Here is a 19645-nt window from a genome sequence, read left to right as displayed (position 1 = left end):
TCCTCTACTACCCAAATTGTTCCTTTTGTTAAGGTTACTAGGTGACTTAATATTACGAGGGCCCCAGGCTCTACTCCATTACTTTACTTTTATAAGTTATTGTTTTCCAGTGTGTTAGTCCAGTTTGAAATGAATAAACACTACAACTCCCAGAATACAGTAGGTTGTTAAAAGAAAACCCAGAACTGTAAAATGAAGTCCCTGATGAATATGTGTCGTCTGGTAACCTTACCCTCGACCTCTGCCCTGTGACAGGCAGATGCTAAAAAGAGCGAATTCTGCTGAAAAGCTGCCACATACACTCGAGGCTATTTATGTCAGCTAAGATTTTCTGGAACTGCTCCAGTGCAGCCCTGGTTTTCCCCCTTCAGTCTCCTGTCGTGCCTGCCTACATGGAGAATAATAAACCACTGACAAATGTGCGCCTCTTGCACACTCTTAAATCCCCGGAGAAACTGGAATGTCTTTGTCATACGTCCCACCCCTCCCTTCCACCAGGATGTCTAGTTTTACGGTTGGTTGTTGAGCTTCTCTCCAAGCCCACTTTGGTTGCCCGTCTCTCAGCAGTCTGCAGTCTGTGATGTTTCATCTTGTGGAGAAGTGGCCCCTATAGGTTGAGGTTTGTATGATGGTACAACGCATGCTTGTACCACATGGTCTCTACCACGGCCGCGTCTTTAGGACGCATGCCTTTATCACGCATGCCTTTTCCACGCAATTTTGTAGTAAAGACATAATGGGTAAAGGGGCATGCGAGCTAAAGATTATACCCCTGCCCTGTAAACTGTCACTTTCCCCCCTGCCACCTTAAAATTAAACTCACACCCCAAAAACTACCCTGACCTAAGCCCCTCCCCCCCAGCCCCAATTCCCGATAGTCCTTCCTCTTCCCCTTCCTGTGCCTCCACTCGGCAACTAGACAAGGCACTGCCTTAACAACGAATATGCATTGTTAAGGCACATGCGTGGTTAAGGCAAGCGTGGTACGGCTTACAGCACGCGTGGCTCAGCCCGCGTGGTTAAGGCAGTTTCTCTCATCGGCTATGTGTAGAACAATTGGGCAAACTCTTTTATTGTTGTTTATAGCCAGAGGGCGAATTTGCTATGGACTATTGGGAACTTCTGTTTTTCAAGAAGATCATTTTCTCTTCTCATTGAAAGGCGCCCTAGAGCGGCTCCACAGACAATATCATGGATCCAATGTCAATGGATCCATCAAAGGCCATCCAAGGGAGCTTGACCCGCCCAGGTTATCTTTAAATTCTCTTCGCAAGCACATTAATTTCTGTACTTTCTTTATGTATTTTGCTGTATAGGAAATAGATAAGAACGAGAACTGTGCAACGATTTTCATTGAACTGTATGCTTCACTAGAATACAATAAATACAAGCACTGGCAAAGCCAATAGGTCTTTTTTTGGCTGACAGTTTTTTAGCTTTGCCAATGCTTGATTTGTTTTGTCATGGATTTTTGCAAAACTTTATTGGTGGGGAAGCTGACGGGCCTTCATCAATGCAAAATAAAGTCTAAAATCTTAAATATAGGGCAGAATGTTGATACCTAATTTAGACAGTGATTGAAATGGGCCGAAGTGGGTGGAAGTGGAATAAATATGTGAAAGACACTACGGGTCAGTGGATGAAGAGGGTTGACGGAAAGCCCCTGCTAGTAAGCATATTATATATATATAAAATCCATGTCCTAGAATCAAAAACGCTAGACCTAAAAAGCAGTTTTGCAGGCTAGGTGGTGGTGGTGGTACCATGAGGATGCGGCCTCATGTCACCTAATGGAAGTGCTGGCCTTGGACATAGCTGCTTCCCCTACTCAGGACATCAGGGCACCGTGGAGCACCCCTCACTGAAACAAAGGCTAAGACTGTGAGCTCCCACAACAACGCAAATAACAATGAAAATAACAATCAAAAGTTCTTTATCAAGCTATTGAACAAGGCAAAATATATAATATCCTGAGAATTGATGAATGAAAGATGTGCACTGTTAAAAAATATGCATCTCAGTAATTGTTTATTTTCGTTTTCAGAGCGTTGTGAAGCTTTTGATGTACCCTTTGTTGTAACAAGCTGGACATAGCCTGCAAGTCACTGGTTAAAACGATACTGGGGACTCTCTTAGCCTTTCCTCCTTCTGAGCTGGCTAAAAGGAGTACCAAAAGCAACAAATGATATAGAGGAGGAGGAGGGCCAGAAAAGGGGTAAGGGAAAAACATTAGAGAGATGGAAGAAATGGACAAAGAGGCAAAGGGGCATACTTACAAGGATTATCACCACAGGAACGGCACTTTTTTGATGTTCTGGTGGCGATAACCTCTTCGCTTTATTTACATGACGGTGCTAAGCCACTTAACGTGGCTTAACACGTCTTGTAATTAATTCCCCTATTAACGCTGCACTTAGCGTGAAAGGGGCAGGCAATGGGTGTTGCAGTGGGCGTTCCGCCACAACACCCACTGCTTTTTAACGCTGCTCCCTATTTACAAGGCTGGTGTAAATATGGGGTAGCGTAAAAAATAAGACCATGGAAAACCTGGTCTTAAACTGGCGCAACGGGGAAAAATTATGAATTTCTCCTCGTTTTTGCTGTTTCTATGCAGCACACATAGAAAGAACGAATCGCCATCAGTGATTGTTCATGTACAGGAAGGTGTCTCTTCCTGCACATAAACAATCATTAAACATGACGAGTTGCAACTTCTTTTTGCGCTGGATTATGCAGCACACATAGAAGTTTCAAATCGCCATTAATGATTGTTTATATGCAGGAAGGAACACATTCCTGTGCACGAACAATAATTCCCTTTAACGCAAGCACCCTTGCACTATGGTGCAAGGGTGCCTGTGTTAGCACCAGGGAGCTAAATTTAGCGCCAGCGCAAGGGGAAATGCAGGGGTGCACCGTATCATAGCAAATATGGCACATCCCTGCGTTTTCAGAATGGGTTGTTACCAGTTGTGGCATAACACCGCGCTCCGCCATTCTGTTGTAAATTTGCCCCAATATTTCAAGGTCTGTGCTGTGTGATGGAGTACTGTGTCGTAGAGTGGAGTAGAGTAGATTGTCATAGAGGTTTGCATAGTGTCGTAGAGTGGACTAGAGTGTTGTGGAGTGCCGTAGAGAGGTAAAGTGGGAGTGGGGAGAGGGGTTGGCCTAACGGCTAAGGCGCTCGACCTCGGACCTGGGGATCTGGGTTCGAGTCTCGGTAACGACGCCAAAAACCCCCTGTGATTCTGGGCAAATCACTTAATCTTCCCGTGCCTAAAATGAAAGTGTGTCCTCATGTAACGTAACTGGTGCTATGTAAAGCGCTCTGATAACTGATTCGGTTCGGTTCTAGTTCGCGCTATATAAAACTCTGCAAAAAAAAAAAAGTGGAGTGGTGCAGAGCGAAGTAAAGTGGCATAGAGTGGAGTGTCATAGAGTGGAGAGTTGTAGAGCATAGTAGAGTGGAGTTTTGAAGAGTAGAGTGGTGTGGAGTAGAGTGGCATTGAGTGGTGTGGCTTAGAGGAGAGTGGCAGCATGGAGTGTTGTAGAGTGGAGTGTTGTAGAGTGGAGCAGAATGTCATAGAGTGGAGTAGAGTGGCACATAGTGGAGTGGCGTAGAGTGTCCTAGAGTGGAGTGGAGTAGAGTGGTGTGGTGTGGCATAGACAGTCGTAGAGTGGAGTGGAGTGTCATAGAGTAGAGTGGTGTATAGTGGAGAGGCATAGAGTGGCACATAGTGGAGTGGCGTAGAGTGTCCTAGAGTGGAGTGGAGTAGAGTGGTGTGGCATAGACAGTCGTAGAGTGGAGTGGAGTGTCATAGAGTAGAGTTGTGTATAGTGGAGAGGCATAGAGTGGCACATAGTGGAGTGGCGTAGAGTGTCCTAGAGTGGAGTGGAGTAGAGTGGTGTGGCATAGACAGTCGTAGAGTGGAGTGGAGTGTCATAGAGTAGAGTTGTGTATAGTGGAGAGGCATAGAGTGGCACATAGTGGAGTGGAGTAGAGTGGAGTGTCATAGAGTAGAGTGGTGTATAGTGGAGAGGCATAGAGTGGCACATAGTGGAGTGGAGTAGAGTGGAGTGTCATAGAGTAGAGTGGTGTATAGTGGAGAGGCATAGAGTGGCACATCGTGGAGTGGAGTAGAGTGTCCTAGAGTGGAGTGGAGTAGAGTGGTGTGGCATAGACAGTCGTAGAGTGGAGTGGAGTGTCATAGAGTAGAGTGGTGTATAGTGGAGAGGCATAGAGTGGCATGGCCTAGTCTAGGTGGTGGAATCATGTTGCACATATGCTGGAAGGGGCAGTGGGGGCAAATGCTATGCATTTGCTGATGATGAGATTGCAGATGGTGATTAACGCAAAGAGCATGGAAGTGGCCTGCCTTTAGAAGAATATTGAGGGAGGGATACTGCAGGTGTGGGTGAGAGCATTGTGGGATGGGGGAGAGTTGTGGATGTGCTGGATAGAGGATGATCGGCCTAAACACTATAAATGTTCTTGCGGTACCACCATATGACTGACCTATTTTACAGGAATGTGAATGGTCAGCATCCAAAAAAATCTTTGCTATGCTAGTAATGCCAATACTCCCTAAAGATTACATTAATTCAAGGTGATGTTTCCACTACTACGGCTTTTACACTTTGGTTTAGTTGCTATGTCTTTCCCAATGCACCCCAACATTTGTCCATCTCCGACTCCAATCAGGGCTTTGTCATATTCCTTAGCTACTTTGAGGTAGTCTGTTATGGAAAGTCCACAGTGCAAGAATACTCCACTGTTTAACGTTCTTTGAAAGCAAATCTATTCCCATCCTGTTGGACAGGAGGTTTGTTTGCGCAGCCAGAGCTTTATTTTCATCTGACTGAAATTTAAAGAAGCTGCCACCCAGATCTTTATCAATTAAGACTCAATCTTTGCATTTATTCAGATTGTATAACCTACAAAAGACGCATGTATCTCCAGCTCTTTTGCAGACAACACACTGAACAGTACCACATCACCACAAATATTTTTTCTGTGGCATCAGTTTCTCCACAACGTACCATGGCACTCAGACAGTTTCTAACCCAGCTGAACAACCAGGCACCTCAATTGAGATTAATTATTGCTCAATTTGCGCCTGCCCGAGGCCATGCAGTGGCCATTGAGAGGGCGGGCCATTAGTCTCTGAGGGCTGTCCCGCCCCCAGCAGGTTGTTAGCTTCTCCTCCTCACTGGTTGGAGGAGGCGGCTGGCCGTGTTTCTCGTCCGGGGCGGCGGGGAGGGGCCTCCGTGGGTACTTAGGTTACTGCACCACGATGGAGGGCCTCTTTGCCGCCCGGGACGTCGTCGGGTGCTCGTCGGGACACTCTTTTCGGAACACTTGAGGTGAGCGAGGCCCTGGCCTATTTTCCCCCCCCTTGTCCGCCGCCTGCTCCCTCCGCGGGAGTCGTGAGTCTGGCGAGGCGGCCCATTTGCGTGGGCTGCTGTGGGGGGGGACGTCCGTTCCCCGAGAGGTCTTCGTTTCCGTGCCCCATTCGGTGGCATGGGGGCTTCGCGGCCGGCCCGATTCTGTGTCCCCAGGCCATGCTACCCGGAGTTGTCTGATCCCCGAACTATCTCCTCGCACTTGGCGGCGCAGGGACGACGCTTGCCTCTTTACCCTTCGGGGGGGTGGGGGAACGTCTCGGTGGCGGGGCCCAGGTGCACGTTACTTTAAGGCAGCCTTCGCTACCCAGGCCTGCTTGCAGCCCCCTCCGCCCACCCCCCCCCCCAACTCATCCGGTTGCTGGTGGCCCCTGCGGCCATTTTGGGGTGGGGGAGTACCGGGCGGCCATTTCGGCGGTCTGTGGTTCGGCTTGGGCACTCGCCCCTCACGTGATAATCCCTTCCTGGGGCGGGTAAGTGCCTGTTAATAATTGCAGTTGCCGATTAGGTTGCCTGTCCATTCATGAGTTCCGGGGCACTCGCCCCTCACGTAAACATCTCGTACTTATGCCTTCTTGTCGTGTGGAGCAATTTGCAGTTGTGCTCTATCGACTGTTGCCTATTTATGTATTGCGGGTGCCTATCCATGTTTCGCCTGTCTTTCATGAGTTCCGGTCCATGCGGGTCGTGGACCTATCGAGCGCTTCTTGTCCTGTTTAGCAATTTTGCAGTTGCGCTCTATCGATTGTTGACTAATTATGTATTCTGGCATTGATTTCGATATTCCTATTGGTGCAAGATCTAACGCGATTGTTTACAGAACCACAATCTCGCCCCCCCCCCCCCCGACATGTTCAATGCATGGTTATCCCGCGTCCTGGTGGCGCCTGCCCCCACACAGTCTTAGCGGCGATGTAATTATTTGCGCATATTGTATAAGTTGCGTTTTCTTTCAGGAACCGCTTCGTCGGGCCGCTGGTCGGCTGGGGGCAGGCGATGTCTTTGCCAATATCAATGGTAGTGTGGTAAGTTGGCAGCCCCGCCCCACGGAACGACTGAGCGTGGGTCTTAGAGCGGGGTGGACCTCAATTGTGCAACCCTGCCGCAACGTGCCTTTTCCCTTGGGCCGTAGGGCCACGGGGCGGGGGTCCAATACCAGGCCGGACCTCATTTTATTTTAGGGGGTGAATGTTCGGCCACAGTGCGAGGGTCCAGGATCCGGCTGGACCTCATTTGGTTTTACGGTATGAAGAGTTGTTACTTCCAGGTTGTGCACGGCGCGGCCCTAACGAGGCCTTCTTTTGTGGAGTAGGCCACTGTGCACAGCGTTGACGCCAAGGGGTGTGTCGGCTTACATGTATGAACCCAAGTATTGGAAGTGAAAGAATTGCAGTTTCCACGCCTGGCCCGCGAATGGTCAGCGGCGTGGGTAATTATTTATGTTTGGTATGAAGGTTGTGTTTCCCTTAGGAATCGCTTCGGCCGCCTGGGTTAGGCACGTACTTTACCGTGCCATCGGTGACGTGGTAAGTCGACCGCCCTGTCCCACCCAATGACGGTGCGTGGGACCAGGATCGGGCGGGACCTCGCTCTGTCCCTCGGTGTGGGGAGTTGTTTCCAGGTGGTGCACAGCGCTGTTCTAACGTTCATTCCTTTAGGTGTGTGGGCCCTCAATGCATAAGGCAAGGGCGTTTGGTGACATTGTCTAATTTTGTTTTGCAGACTCTGGCGCGAATTCGCGTTGCGCATCCTGGCCCCCTCCTCTGATCAGAGCTTCTACACGAACCCCCCCCCCCCCGCTCACTGTGCTACAAGGTATGTACGACACAGAATGGTGGGCGCTTCCCCCCTTTTTTCATCATAGGATAATGCCCTTCCGTGGGGCCCGGGAGGGGTGGGGAGACGCCTATCGTCTAATTTGTGTGTTGTTGCTTTCCGGTTACGGCTGGTACAAGACGTTAGGTCCAGTGTTCTAATTTCCTTTGTCTCACACAGTGCACTCGGTCATTGAAACGGATCCCGGGGCACCCTCTCAGCGCGGACTTTTGAGCTTTCTCAGGAATAACAGTTGAGGTATGTACGTCATAGAGAGTGCCTGTACTATGGAGGTACCTAGGCGATATCCGTTCACGTTTTCCAACAGGTATCCGAGCGTCCTTTTCTCCCCCCCCCCCTTTTTTGCGGGGAAGTCATGGCGGCTTGGGGGGGTGGGGCCAGTCATGGTGTGGGGGCGTGTGTGCTTTCTTGACAAAGATGCTGGAGTTGGTGGCTCATGGTTATCTCTTTTTCAGGATACACTTGAAGGCACCATGGAGAGTCAGGGGTCCCCATCGCTCTTTACGCAGACGTCCCAGGTTGATGACTCGGGTCTAGGACCTTCCCAGGACCCCCAGATGAAAGTTTTGTTGGACATGATAAAAGCTAATGGGGTGGCGTGGGCCAGTGAACTGTTGTTGGCCAACCCCCCGAAAGCCCCCGGCCCGCCCCCCGCCCCACAGATATCTGAAATAGAGGTGGCAGAGGACACGGCCACTGGGAGGCCTAAGCGCGCTAGGAAGCCGACAGTGAAGGACTTCCCTGCGGAACCCCCCACTAAGACCAGGGCAGCGGACCCTGTCAGGAATGTCATTGTGCACGCCCCGGCATCCCCCCCGGCGGTGATCCGGGTGTGCCCTCCGTCACCCCCTCGCCCGGTGGTGCCTACTGTGGAATTTGCCACCCGGGAAGATCTGGGTAAGATTACAGACTCGCTGGCATTGTTCATGTCAGAAATCAGAGCCGGTCTGCGCGCCCCCCCTGTGCAGTCCCCTAATTCAATGCACTCACAGACTGCAGTTCCGCCAATTGTGGCGCCACTTCCCGCCGCTGGGGAGGCAGACGTGGCTCGGGTGTGGGGTGGGCTCGCAGCTCAAGGGGGGGACATTGCCAGTCCTTTGTCAGGTATGGTTGCCCTGCCTGACGCCACGCCTCCAATCATTGTGCCTTCAGCGCTTCCTACCCAAGTGTTGCCGTTGGCCCCGTGTGTGTCCCAGGATGCCCTTATCCCCGCGGTGGCCCCGGCCCTGACACAGGCGGTTTCCCCGGCCGCTCCCCCCCCTTCCGCGGCCTCCTCGACTTTGGGGGTTGCCCTACCCGCGCCCACAGTATTGATGACCATGGCGCCCCTCTTGTCAGGCAAATGTTCCCTAGCCTGGCTGGTCCCGCAGGCAGCGAAAGAGGGCATATGGCGTAGAGAATTTATAGACATTTTTTCCCTGTTGATGTTGGGGGCGCAGGGGTCGGATGTGACAAGAATGGGCTCCAAAGAGGAGGTCAAGAAGGCGCGATTTCAGTCATGGCCAGAAAAGACAATAAAAAACTGGCGTCAGGCTTTCGCCATCCTTGCAGCGGTAATCACAGAGCGCTTCCCTGATCAGGCGCAAGGTTTATTCCAGTATAATAGTATAATAACCAATGAAGCTGAGGCATCTTCCGGGATGGGGTGGTACTCATATGACTGTGAGTTCAGGAAAAAGATGTCGGTCTGTCCAGAACTAGAGTGGGACCAGATTGAAGTTAGACTGTGGATCGTACACATGTGTAAAGGCAAAGCTGAGGGTGGTGCCAATAGCGCGGTCCAGGTCAAGAAGTCTGAAAGCGATGTGTCCTTTTCCCAGAAGAAAAATAATTTTAGGCAGCCCTTTCGAGGAGGGCGTGGGGGGGGCCGTTTCAACAGACAGTATGCCAAGAGGAATGTCTCTTCCACTTGCAGGTTGTACAACGCAGGAAACTGCACCTGGGGGAAAGCATGTCGTTTCTCACACGCTTGCAACAAATGTGGTGGTTCCCATCCAGAGTCTTCCTGCGATAAGCGGTCTTCCTCTACCAGCGCTGCCAATAAGGATAAATAATGTCCCCAAGCCCCCTTCCATTCCCCTTGCCCCCCCTGCTGCGCCCCCCCCCCTCAGCTTGGCCTTCCGCTCCTACCACCCTAGAGGGGGGTTCAGTCGCAGTACTGCCTTGCCGGGACCCCCACCCCCTGAGTTCCAAAGGCCCGTCTCCAGTCATCATCCTCAGCCTGTTGCGCTTGTTGCGAGCCTATCCCAATGAAAAGGATAGGGAGGTCCTGACTTCTGGTTTCCTGGACGGGTTCAAAATTCTATATCAGGGTCCCCGGGTCAGCAGGGACGCAGAGAACCAGAAATCAGTCAGGGAGCTCCCCGAGGTGGTTGACAAGAGCTTTTCCTTCCCCCCCCCCTTCCTGACTTTGTGGTGTCCCCGTTGGGGGTGGTCCCCAAGAAAGAACCTGGGGCTTTCCGGCTGATTCATAACTTGTCTTTTCCAGAGGGGAACTCTGTCAATTCTTGGCTTCCGGAAGCGGCCTGTTCTGTCTCATACTGTTCCCTAGATATGGCCATCGACTTAGTGAGGAGAGCTGGAGAGGGGGCCTGGCTAGCAAAGGCAGATATTGAGGCAGCTTTCCGCTTGTTACCTGTACACCCTGACAGCCAGCATTTACTGGGTTTCAAGTGGAGAGGGGGATTCTACTTTGACAGGTGCATGCCGATGGGTTGCGCTGTCTCGTGTGCCTTCTTCGAGGCCTTCAGCACCTTCCTACAGTGGGCCCTCACAGAAGAATACAAAGTGTCAGCAGTGTCACATTACCTGGATGACTTCCTCTTCATTGGAAGGGAGGGCACGCAGGAGTGTCAGGAGGGTCTGGACTGTTTTATTGACCTTGCTAGTCGCTTAGGTGTGCCATTGGCGCCAGGTAAGACGGAGGGCCCTGCTCAGGTGCTGACCTTCCTGGGGATTGAGCTCGACACAATTCAGGGAGTGTCTCGTCTCCCAGCGGAAAAGGTTGTGGGTCTGAAGAACGATATCCATGCTTTGCTAGGTAGGGATAAGGCACCTCTGGGGGTCATTCAGAGTCTTCTAGGCAAGCTGAATTTCGCTGCCAGGGTCATTCCGGTGGGGAGAGTTTTTGCGAGGCGCCTCGCCAGGGCTACCGCCAAGGTCCACCGACAGTATCACTTTGTTAGACTGACCTCGGCACTCAAAAAAGACCTACTAATGTGGGATGATTTTCTCTCTGATTTTAATGGTACTGTGATATGGAGGTCCCCGTGGGTGGAGAGCCCGGAGTTGAATTTGTACACGGACGCTTCTGGTCGCGAGGGATTTGGTGCTATTCTGGGAGAGTTTTGGTGCGCGCAGGGATGGCCCAATGCTTGGCGCAGGCGGGGGATTACTGCTAACATCACTGTCCTGGAACTCTTTCCCATTGTGATTTCTCTACACCTGTGGCCGGATACCCTGTCCAACAGGAAGGTTTTGTTCTGGTCGGACAATATGGCAGTCGTGCAGGCAATCAATGGTCTATCTGCCAGCTGTCCTTTAGTGCTGTCTCTACTCCGGGAATTGGCTAGTAGGTGCTTGCACTGCAATGTTGAGTTTAGAGCTAGACACATTGCGGGGTCACGAATGTCGCAGCTGATGCTCTTTCTCGTTTACAGCTGGACCGTTTTCGGGCGGCATGCCCCCAGGCGAGAGAGGAGATGACCCCCTTTGCACCAAGGCTCTGGCACATCTTGGAGTGGAGCAGCAATTGAGAGACTTAGGAGAGAAATCTTTGGCACTGGGAACTAGGAAACGCTATGCGAGTCAACGTGCTACTTTCCTTAAAGTCATTGCTGATTTAGGCTTGCAGGCCCTGGCACTGGAGGGGAGAGTTCAGGCGTTCATTGTGTGGGCCAGGAAGCAGAAAAAGTCCCACTCTTGGGTTTGCGGCCACTTAGCGGCCATTAGTCACGAGGCTAGGTTGTGCGGAGGGAGTGATCCAGCCAATTCCTTTGTCATTAGGGCTGCCCTGAAGGGTTGGGCTTGGGAGGATCCTAGGGTCCCGGATAACAGGTCCCCCATTGATTTTCCTTCACTTCAAGCTATGCTACAAGTGCTGCGCGTAGTTGTGCACTCCCAGTATGAAGCGGCCTTGTTTTCTGCAGCCTTCAGTTTAGCATTTTTTGGCGCTTTCCGGTGCTGCGAGCTGGTTGCCCGTTCGAAGACAGATGTCTCTGGGGAGGCGTTGGGAGTGGGGGATATCGCCTTTGGGGAGGTGTTGTCCATCACGCTCAGGCGGTCCAAGACTGATCAGGCTGGTAAGGGGTGTGTCATCAGGCTCTCCCCCCTTGGGGATCCGCGCTTCTGTCCGGTATCTATCCTACGGGCCTTCATGGCCATGCGGCCCGCGGGCCCGGGTTACTTGTTGGTCCATGCTGACCTCAGCCCCTTGACTAAATATCAGATGGACAAATAATGCTGGCCTGCCTGGACAGGGCTGGTCTGTTAGTTCAGGGAAAGAAGTTTTCCAGCCATTCCTTCCGCATAGGGGCGGCCACATCGGCCTTCCGAGCGGGCATGCAGCCAGTTCAGGTTCAGTCAGTGGGGCGCTGGGAATCTGCTTGCTATAAACGTTACATTAGGCCTTGATTTCGCTACATAAGGATGTAAATTTCTTGCTTTGTTGCTGTGTTGGTGTGGCGTTATTTGTTTTACTTGTGATTTACTCAATAAAGACCCTTGAACTTATTGCGTCTTTCTTTGGCAGGTTCGCTTGTATGGGTCATGGGGCACTCGATGGTCGACAGATTGGCCCGATGGGCAGAGGTTAGTCAGTGGACCAGTACCTTCACAAGTATCCACTGTGTGTGGTTGGGTTTCCCGGGCATGCGCTGGCATAGTCTACTCTTCAGACTTCGGGAGGCCCTGGCCCGGGGTGGTCCACCTCCCCGCCATTTGATAATCCACTTGGGTGGCAATGACATTGCGTACTTGGGGAAATCCACTCTGTTACAAAAGATAAAGACAGACTTGGGCATTATCAGTGGCCTTTTGCGGGAATGCGAGATCTGGTGGTCCGAAATTGTGCCCAGGAGATCCTGGCGGGGTGCTAATTCCTCTGAGGCAATCGAGAGGTCTAGAAGGCGGATCAATGCTGCCATGAAAAAATTCACCCAGCGCAGAGGCCTAGGTTTTATCAAACATGAAATGATCCAAGACAAAGTGAAGGGTTATTTTGAGGAGGATGGTGTTCACCTCACGCCTGTAGGTTTAGACCTCTTCCTGCTGGACCTGAAAGAAGCACTCTTGAGCAAAGGTTGCAGGTAGTAAAGGTAGCAAAGGTGGGGGGGCCTGTGCGGCAGCGGGTACCACCGCACAGGCTGTGGCGGAGTTACTGGGCGATCCGGAAGAAGAGAGGTGCAAACGATGTACTTCAGCGGGCACATGGGGGTGCCAGAGCCTAACCTGTATCCTCATGGGAGGTGCAGGAATTCGTGTCGGCGCCCCAGTAGTCCTTCGGGCGGTTGTGGGCCTGTGCAACCGGGGGTTTGCCTAGTCACGCCCCACAAGGGGCGTGTCAGTATTTATATTTTTATTATACAGCAGTTGGGTGCTTTGCCACTGTGCTGTTTGGCTCAACAGGCGGGCAGGTGGCGAGAATGCAGCCTGCCCGGGATCGCCCGTAATGTTTACCCACCATCATTACATATGTTGTACGTAAATAAACCTGCAGCAATTTTCTCCCAAACTAATACGATGTCTGTGTATTATTTTGCGCGTTTGAGGAACTAGGGGGCCGGAGACTTCCGGTGGCCCTGATGTGACTATGCGCCTGCCCGAGGCCACGCAGTGGCCATTGAGAGGGCGGGCCATTAGTCTCTGAGGGCTGTCCCGCCCCCAGCAGGTTGTTAGCTTCTCCTCCTCACAGGTTGGAGGAGGCGGCTGGCCGTGTTTCTCGTCCGGGGCGGCGGGGAGGGGCCTCCGTGGGTACTTAGGTTACTGCACCACGATGGAGGGCCTCTTTGCCGCCCGGGACGTCGTCGGGTGCTCGTCGGGACACTCTTTTCCCTCCCTTGCCTCTAACCCAGAGTGTTGGTATAGGGGGATTTGTGGAGGTTTTTAATGTTTCCATTTATCGTTGCAGGTTGGAGTTAAGCGGAGTTACTGGGCGATCCGGAAGAAGAGAGGTGCAAACGATGTACTTCAGCGGGCACATGGGGGTGCCAGAGCCTAACCTGTATCCTCATGGGAGGTGCAGGAATTCGTGTCGGCGCCCCAGTAGTCCTTCGGGCGGTTGTGGGCCTGTGCAACCGGGGGTTTGCCTAGTCACGCCCCACAAGGGGCGTGTCAGTATTTATATTTTTATTATACAGCAGTTGGGTGCTTTGCCACTGTGCTGTTTGGCTCAACAGGCGGGCAGGTGGCGAGAATGCAGCCTGCCCGGGATCGCCCGTAATGTTTACCCACCATCATTACATATGTTGTATGTAAATAAACCTGCAGCAATTTTCTCCCAAACTAATACGATGTCTGTGTATTATTTTGCGCGTTTGGGGAACTAGGGGGCGGGAGACTTCCGGTGGCCCTGATGTGACTATGCCTCAGACCCTTCTGTTTCACGTACAGACCGCTGTATAACACTCTGCATTTGCCTCAGTCAGCAGGCACAGGCAACGGATGTTTCCCAAAACGGTTGCAAATGTAGAAGGGCGATCTGCAATATTTCCCTCATTATTAGGTCGGGGTTGGTCTACAGAAAGGGGTAACTTATGTATTCCTTAAACTTCAAAAAGCACGACTGTAAACATGCGCTTCGGGCCATACTATGAGTGCATCCGTAATTCCGATGTGGAAATTTCGCACCTGGAATTTATACTACCAAGTGGATACATATTTCCAGGATTCAAAATTCTCGAGTCAGTGTAAGTAGTCCCCTATAGAATGGGGATTAACATCAGCCATCCGTGTTTCTGCACTGATTTTGGCAAGTCTTTCCAAATTCTATCAGGACTAGAGACAAGGTTTATGCCTTATTCTTTCTTTCTGTTATTCTCTGCAGCCATATAAAACCAATAACAGCAGCAACAACTGTGAGCCGCGAGTCCATCGGAAAATGTAAAACAAGTTATCCAGTCAGTGAGAAGCAGTCCCAAAACTAAAGTCCTCAAGAGAATAACACTTCCTCTTTCTTCACTGCGTAGCAGTCAGCTAAGCGTTGGGAACTATTTTCTAGAAGGAATTTATTTCTTGGCCTCATCCTTTAAAGTTTAACCATTTGTGATCGTTACTGTTTGGTATTGCCAAAATGTGCAACTATATTTTGATTGTTGACAAAATGTTTTCTTCCAGACAGCTGTCAGATTTGAGGGCCCCATTAAGCAGAGACACTCCCAGTCTCTTCCTGCTCGAATTTGTGGCACATTGGTGTGAATAAGACCAGCACCTCCCAATGCTTAATTTGAGCCGGTGGTTTCCGGCGCTCAGCACAGGCACATAATCATCAACCCTGGCGCTTTTCATGAGCACCAATTAAGGAAGCAGTCATTTATTGTAGGCACGGGGAGATTACGTGATCGGCTCAGAATCACAGGATGCTGAAACCACTCCAAGACTCAAACCTGGTTTCCCAGCTCCGAAGTCTACAGCTCAAGCCATTACGCCACATCCTCTCCCCACTTCCATGGTTAGTAGATGGTTCTGTTTTAGGCGGCACTAACAAGAGCAATGGGCTGGTGCAAGCTGCCTCCTGACGAGAGCCTAGCTCTTATTTTTTGTTTTACAAATTAACCACTTGCACTTCCTTCGGACCAGCATGGTTTCCCAACTGGCAGTTAAAAGAGACATTTTGCCAAGATGCGGTGGTGCACCCTACACTGACTTTGGCGCCAAGAGGGGCAGGTGCCCAAGACTCATGATGGCGAGATATAGCCCGAGGTGGTTAGAGACCCCTGCCGTCTGCACATAGTACAATTTTTCTCGCCTCGCTAATCTTGGGCCTGTGTTGACTTTACTCATGGGCAGCAAAGAGAGCAGCCGCTGCTCAGCACAAGTGTTCCTGCGGCCTCCAGATAAGGTTTTTGGCATTGTTAAACTGCAATTATTCACCCATCAGCACCCACTTGATGCACAACAGGACTGGAGTATTAATTTTTACTGAGCCAGATACTCCAGCTGGCACCAAGTTGCTATTGCTCTGTGGACAACTAGGGCGAATGATGTCCAATCTTCCCTTACAATTACAACCATTACCATTAGTAATTTTACATTGTACCCCGTGTGACTTATTATATTGCCATGATCACCATGGCAGGGTATTGGCTAAAGCATCTCAGTAGCAGTCTGTCCCCTGCCAAAGCGGCGTGACGAGCTGCAGGAGGGAGGTGGGGAGGGGGAGGTTCAGGGGACAAAAATATAAAAAATAAAAAAAACTTACCTTGAACACCTCTGCCCGCCGCATCGCGTGTAGTGTTTACGGAGTAGTTGCTCCGCATTGCGTGATGACGCAATGCGGCGGCGGCCCTCTTTGGCGGCAGCGCGCATGCGCGCAGATTGGCGCGAACGCCGAGCAAGAAGCTATCGGCTCGGCGCTCTCTGAGAGCGATTTGATTTATTAAACACCCTTGAACCCCCAAAAGCGTCAGCGTCATTATTGGGGAGAAAAGGGCGACTTTACAATGGCGACGGAGGCTGGGATCCAGACAAAATAACCAGCAAGAGAAACGAAAAAGGAGAGACACCACTGTGCACCGAACCCAGCTGGAGCAAAACACGGCCACAGAGGGAGAACCAACAACCACAGTGGTAGTGAGTAGGAATAAGCCTCAGAGAGCGCGGCAGAGCCCCCCAACACACCCATTGGGGACCAACTTGAGCACAGCAAAGACCAGGGAGTGCACGTAGAGGGAAACGGAACCTCACAGCCCCCACTGTCACCATACAGCACAGGAGACAGAGCGCTGGCGACTTCAGGGAAAAGCGAAGGGGTAGAGACAGAGAGCCCCCAGCTTCGCCACAAAGAGCAGAAGGAAGACGGAGCACCAGGGAGCCCCAAGGGGCAAGGTGAAACCGCGCCAACAACCAAGCACGAAACCATGTGTGCACAGGCGTCTTCAGCGACGGCGCCCGTCCCGTTCCTGCCCAAGCCAGGAGAACCCCTGATGAGATGGGAGGACTGGAGGGACTACATAGACAACTTCATAGAAGTGTTAGAAGACGAAAATGAGGAAAAATTCACAAGTAAGAGGAAGAGGAGAATACTACTCCATAACTTGGGCCCGGAGGGGCTCAGAGTTTTAAAAAACCTGGTTCCCAAGCAAAGAGCGACCACGGACGATGACGTATACGCCCACGCGATTGAGGAATTGAATGAACACTACCGACCAGCGGTAAGCGTCTCAATTGATCGATACAATTTTCAACAAAGGAAGCAAGAAGCGGGGGAGTCGGTCGAAGAGTATGTGGCGGCGTTAAGGAAACTGGCGTCCACGTGCAAGTACGACGCATTCCAAGACGAGTTTATCAAGGATCAGATTGTGATGCATACTACAAGCAAGGCCATACAAGAAAAATTCTGGTCAAGTGGAGATATCACACTCAAGGAGGTCATGGCCACAGTAAAGAAAGCGGAGCTAGCACGACGATGTGCGGAGGCGGCGAAGAAAGGGACTGCGGCCAGGCCCATGGTGAACAGGATAGAAGAAGACGACTCCAGGAGAGATAACAGGCACAAGGGTAGCCCGCAGAAAGGACCACAAAGGGGGAAAGGAAATCCAGGCCCGCCAAACCGACAGACGGGAAGTGGAAAGAAAAGCTGTTACCGCTGCGGGAGCACGGAGCACGAGGCCCACGACAGGAAGTGCCCAGCGTTTCGCGCCAAATGTTTGTTCTGCGGGATCGTAGAGCATGGTACGGTACGTGGATCAAGGGCAAGATGACCCTGAGGACAACGGCCATGAGGAGGAAGACACGGTGCTTTGCATCTATGACCAGATATTATGTGTGGACACCAACAAAACAAGCAAGCCGGTGTTGGACATGACAATTGGAGGAGTGCCAATAAACATCGTAGCAGGCACGGGCTCACCATAAACGATAGTCTAGAGGGCGGTGTGGAACGAGACATTCAAACCTCACGTGGGCCCAGAACTGGAGAAATTGGACATAAGGCCCGTCACGTACAATGGAGACCGCATACCCATGGTGGGATTCAGGCCGTTGAAATTCGAATTCAGAGGACGGAGCGCCATATGCAAACTGTATGTCTCAGAAAAAGGGCCATCAGTGTTGGGATGGCTGGACCAGGGCGACCTGGGAATAAAACTGGACCCGGGAGGAAAAGTCCAGATCCTGCTTACCGAACCAGAAGGGTGGCCCGACATAGACAGGTGGAAGAAGGAATACCCGAAGGTGTTTGGAGGCAAGGTGGGGAAGCTGGAAAAGTTTGCACACAAGATCATACTCAAGGCGGGAGCAGTACCAGTGTCCCATAAAGTGAGGAATGTGCCCTTGGCGGTGAGAGAGGCAGTACAAGTGGAACTACAAGAGCTGGAAAAGAAGGGCATCATAGAGCCGATCACATGCGCTGAATGGCTGGCACCACTGGTGGTGGTAATGAAGCCCAGCGGGAAGGTCAGGCTATGTGTAGACCTGCGAGAATTGAACAAAAACATTGTAGTGGAGAAGTTCCCCTTACCAAGAATTGAAGAGATGCTAGCCAAGACAAGGGGAATAAAGTGGTACTCCATCATCGATTTGACTTCAGCATACCACCAAATAGCACTACATCAGGAGAGCAGGATGTTGATGTCCTTCATCACCCCCTTTGGCTGCTACCAATTTTGCCGCATGCCATTCGGGCTGGCGTCAGCAGCGGCGGTGTTTCAAAAATTGATGCACCAGTTGTTCAAGGACATGGACGGCATCCAGTACTTTCAGGATGATATCTTGATAATGGGGCGAGACAAGATAGACCATGACGCCAAACTCACCAAAGTACTGGAAGTGTTGGAGACAAAAGGCCTGACCGCAGAATGGGACAAATGTCGCCTAGGAATGGAGTCCGTGATGTACCTGGGACATGAAATTGGAGTGCAAGGGATCACGCCCAAAGCTGAGAATGTGAAAGCCATATGCGATGCACCACCCCCCACCAGCAAGGAGGAAGTCATGTCCTTTATGGGCATGGCAGAATATTACAGTAAAGTTGTCCAGCATTTTGCAACGAAAACCCACCACATGAGACAACTAACAAGGGAGAAAACAACGTTCAGCTGGACCGCAGAAGGAATTTGAGAGTGTCAAGATGGATATCGTGGGTGCGGTGCCACTGCAAGACTATGACTCCCAAGGCAGAACGGTGCTCACCACGGATGCCAGCGACAAGGGCTTAGGTGCCGTCTTAATGCAAGATAGAGGACAAGGAGTGGTAGAGACATTGAGCTTTGCTTCTCGCACGCTGAGCAGCACTGAAAAGAAGTTCAGTGTCATAGAAAAGGAGATGCTGGCGGTGGTGTGGGCGATGACAAGATTCCGGCAATTCCTGTGGGGAACTCGGTTTCAGGTAAAGACGGACCACAAACCACTTGTGAAGGTGCTCACCTCCAGTGGGCATGCCAGCGCCACGCCTAGAATCTCTAAAATGACTCTAAAACTATTGGAATTCAGATATGATGTAGAGTATATTCCAGGTAGTCGTAACAAGGTGGCGGACTACTTGAGTAGAGCGGCAGCCATGGAAACAGAAGAAGAGGACAGAGAGGGGGGAGAAGAAATGGTGGCTCTAATGGATGACCAGGAAAGAGTCATTAGCAGACAAGAATGGGAGACAACTTATGAGGAGGATCAAGTGGCACAGAAGGTGAAGGAGTACATTGTGAAGGGCTGGCCAGAGAAGAGGCACCTCAATGAGGAATTACGGAGATACTATGAAGTCAGGGAGGAGCTCTCAGTAGATGACGAAGGAGTGTTCGTATACAGAGGAGACAAGGTCATCCCTCCCTCAGGAATCATTCCCAGGTTATTGGCGATACTCCACGAAGGACACCTAGGGATCGGCAAGACAAAATCAAGATCTAAACAGGGATACTGGTGGCCAGGAATGGACATGCAAGTCAAGCGCCACATCAGAGAGTGCACTCAGTGCCAAGGAGCGGATAAGACACTCAAGCCCTTGAGACCGGCGCTTGGACAATTTGACTCTCCGAGAAATCCCTGGGAGGAGTTGTCCATTGACATTTTGGGTCCGATCTTGGACAATCAAGGAACGCCAAAGTACGTATGTGTCCTCATAGACAGATACTCCAAGTGGCCAGAAGCGACAGTAGGAGAGGTAATGGACACAGGGACAATTCTTAAGTTCTTAGATGACACGTTCGTAAGAGAAGGTATACCCAAGTCAATATTGAGTGACAACGGCCCACAATTT

This window comes from Lissotriton helveticus, chromosome 2_1 (genome assembly GCF_964261635.1).
Source record: "Lissotriton helveticus chromosome 2_1, aLisHel1.1, whole genome shotgun sequence".
NCBI lineage: Eukaryota > Metazoa > Chordata > Amphibia > Caudata > Salamandridae > Lissotriton > Lissotriton helveticus.
The sequence above is the reverse complement of the archived record's forward strand: the minus strand, read 5'-3'. Positions refer to the sequence as shown.